Source organism: Sapajus apella, unplaced genomic scaffold, assembly GCF_009761245.1.
Source record: "Sapajus apella isolate SASKATOON/1434 unplaced genomic scaffold, GSC_monkey_1.0 scaffold141, whole genome shotgun sequence".
Taxonomy (NCBI): Eukaryota; Metazoa; Chordata; class Mammalia; order Primates; family Cebidae; genus Sapajus; species Sapajus apella.
The window spans coordinates 1,637,282-1,641,354 of record NW_022437081.1 but is presented as its reverse complement, the minus strand read 5'-3'; positions in this window follow the sequence as shown (position 1 = coordinate 1,641,354).

Here is a 4,073-nt window from a genome sequence, read left to right as displayed (position 1 = left end):
ACAGGCCTCCGACCTACAGCCGCCACAAGTGTCTGGATTTGCCCAACAGCACAAATGAGCTTGGAAGTGGATTCTGCCCCCACTTTCAAGAAAAAGCCCAGCCTGGCTGTCATTTTGACTTCACCCTTGTGAAACTCTAAGCAGAGAACCCATCTGAGCCCTCTGGACTTCTGATTTACAAAACTGCAAGATAATACATGAGTATTTTAAGCTGTTAAGTTTGTAGTAATTTATTACACAGCAATAACCATCAGGAAAGAAGCTGAGAGGCTTGTTAAGAAGCTACAGTAGTCATTCAGGCAATAGAAGACAGTGGCTCAGGCCAAAATGGCAGCCTTGAAGATGGAGAGTAGTCAGATTCTAGATATATGTAAAAGATGTGAAAAAAAAATTAGCCTAGCACAGGGAGAATGAAGTTTCCATCAGCTCAGATAGGGAAGACAAAGGAAGGAGCACTCCTCAAGGAGAGGGAAGATCAGGATCTCCATTTAGGACCTGTAAAATCTGAGATGCCTATTAAAAAAAAAATAGGTGGTATCTAAAGCCACAAAACTAAATGAGATCATCAAGAGAGTGAGTATAGACCACAAGAGAGCCAAAGACTAAGCCCTGGGGTGTTGCAGAGTTAGTTGGTGAAGAAGATGTGGCAGCAAACGTGAATGAGAAGCAACAGCAGTTACTTAACTTCTCTGAGCCTCAGTTTTATCATCTGTATAATGTGTATACAAATAGCACCTTCCTACAGAGTCATTACATTAAGTGATTTTAAGTGCTTAGCACAGTGTCTGCGGCATAGGGTATATTCACTAAATGTTAGCTATTATTCAAGAGGGTAGACACCATCTCTCACTCATCTCTTCATCATTGTCACATCTACCACCCTGCCTCTTTCCCACCACCTTGCAGCACCAAGTGCAGGGCTTTGCACACAATCATCACTAGATCAACATCTATTGAAGCAAATTCAATTCTCCATCTTAGTGTTCTAAAGTGCAGATTACTTTTTCAAGCTGGGAAAAATGAACAAATCCTTTTGGCCATTTGCAACTCATGATTTGAGAAGCCAAGGACAAGGAGAAGGACTGGCAGGAAGCACACTCCTTCATTCTGTCAAGTAGCTTCTGTTGCTAAGGCACAGCCATGCTAAAGACTCCACACATGTGCTTTTCTACCTAGATTTTCATTATGATGCAATCATAAGTAGAAACAACATAATAACAGAGAGAAATCCAATTTTGTTGACAAGACAAGGCCACAGATATTTAGTTTTCAAATGAAGTATTCCTGTAGGGTTTACTCATTTTCTGTTTGGAGTCATTTCTTCAAGCCCTTGAGATATTTATAAACTCCTAACTGAAAAATTCTGCCCGTGGCAGGTCATAATTCTTTGACATGTGCCTTGTAGTTTCAAACAGTGACCTGAACAGTGGCTACTGGGAATACTTGTGCTTTTTCTTTCTAACTTCTCCTCTGAGACATATTTACTGAAATGCTTTATTGCCTCTGCAATGAGAATAATTTAAAACTGCAGTTAAGCCTGTAACAGTTAAGTAAAAGCATGCATCATTTGGATTGCATTTGTTGAGAAAGAATCAACTGTTTACTATCTGCCGTGAAATGTTGAAAATTTGAGGCAATTAGCTCCTTGAAAGGAAAAACTATTCTAATTTACTCGGCATCACAGAAATGCATTCAGAAGTGCTGTTCAAAGCTTCAACTTCTGCCATCTGTGTTTTAAGGTGACTATTCAATATCAGCAAAATGTGTGAATTTAATTAATTGTATCAAAACAAAAGCATTTCCAAAGTGCTCAAATCCATATGAGACCAATACGTTGACTTGTTGATATGAATTTAATTAGTATCTTCAAGCATAACTCCAAAAGCCCCTTTTATCTTATCATCACATTTATATAAACCATTAGCACATAGTACTTGGTTTGAAATGTTTTGCTACATAATCCAAACTGCTATCCTACCCTGGGAGAGTCTCTAATAAGCCCAATATGTTTGCACAGAGAAACTTTTGTATTCACATCAAGTAAATTTAGGCTCAACTGTTGCACAGAAAGTAACTTAAAACCAGCCTTTGAACATATGGAATAGAAGTGATTTAGTGCTTGTTCTGCCTTTTCATCACTTCCTGGAATGAGCAAAAAGAAAGAAATCAGATTGTGCTGGCCTAACCAGTCTCAGGAAGTATCCCAACAAACGACTAAACTGAGTCTCAGAGCCCCACGTTGCGGGGAGCAACAATGACTGAAGAAGCCCAAATTTTGGGCAATACTGACTTGACAGCTTTAGGCTAAGAAATATTGCTCTGGGTGCCACAGGAACAATTTCTCAGTAATAAGTGCATCTCTCTCCCAGCTATGCCTTTTCCCTGCCTCCCCCCAAGAAAGTTCTTAAACGTAAAAATCATTTCAATATGACTTTTAAGTGACTATTGTTTTGCTGTACAGTTCTAAAATTCAATGAGGTACATTTTGGTGGTGATTTAACTCTTTAGGATTAATACAATAATAAGCTAGTCTTTTGCAGGCTAGCCAGAGACTCTAGGCAGATAGGTAAAATGACAATAGGGATCAGTTTCTCAGGTGAGACTGAACTGGGTTCAAATCTCAACTTTGCCCTTATTTACTTTGTGACCTCACACTTGTCAGTTACATTTCTGCACCTCAGCTTATTCCTCTGTAGAGTGAGATTAATAGTAATACTCTCTTATATTAATTTGCTAGGGTTGCTATAACAAAGGACCACAAAGTTGGAGAGAGGTTACTTAAACAACAGAAATGTATCATCTCACAATTCTGGGGGCTAAAAGGCTGACATCACGGTGTCTGCAGAGTTGGTTTCTCCTAGGGACTGTGAGGGAAGGATCTCTTCTGGACCTTTCCCCTTGGCTTGCAGATGGCTGTCCTCATGTTCACATGATGTTTCCCCACATACATGCCTGTATCCAAATTTCCCCTTTTGATACGGACACCATGGGTGTTGTTTTAGGACCTACCTTAATGACCTCGTTTTACCATTATTACCTCTCTAAAAACCAAGTAAGATCACATCCTGACGTACTAGGGGTAAAGACTGCAACATATCAATCAGGGATGGTCACACAGTTCAGCCCATAACATCCTTTGAGTGGGTGCTGTAAGGATGTGATAAGATAACGTATGTAAATTTCTTAGCTTAGTGTTTGGCTCACATAAGCACTCATCAAAAGGTAACTAATATGAGGCACTGTGAATGTCCATACATATAGATTTTTAGGGCTTAAATAATTTTTGGTACAGAGGAAATCCAGCCTGTCCACATTATTCCTGGAGTCAATCTCCGTCAACAAGTAGAGAAAAGGTTAGAAAAGCTAAATCATTGTAAAGAAGAAGCAAGGGGACCAAACTAGGACATTGAGATATGGCAAAAATAGAATTGTATTTAGATGGTAGGAAATTGTAAAAATTCCTCATCTGCCAGCGAGACTGTAAAAATCAACTGTAACTCATCAAGCAACCTTGGGAGGGAGTGAAATACTTTGAAGGCAACTTCAGTTCAGAAAAAGGTAAGCGTTTTAAGTAATGAACTAACCAAAACTCCAGAATGACAGTGCTAGAGCCCTTAATTCTATAGGCTATCCTTGGGAGGATCGGGGTTTAAGTGCAGTGTGAAACATTCCCTACAGCTAGAGGAAGAACTGCCTCTGCAATCCCAAGTTTATCAGGTCACATGTTCCAATAAACACAGACATGCCCTGAATGTGCCTCAGAAGTCAAAAAAGGAGTCATGGAAAGATCTCAGAACTCAGAGAAAACAGCACAACAGACTAACAGTGGGGGGAAGTATCTGCTTCATGAGTGTGATTCATAGCCTTATACTTTTTGTTTTTAGAGATAATTTTTTTTACCAACTTAAATCCTCTGTTTTAATATCTTCCAAGTTAAATTCTCAAGAGGCCACAAAATTTTTTTTAAATAATATATGTATTCATAAGTAAAAAACATATAGTCCAATCATAAAGAAATTCTATGAACTGGGCATGGTAGCCGGGGCCTGTAGTCCCAGGACTTTGGAAGGTTG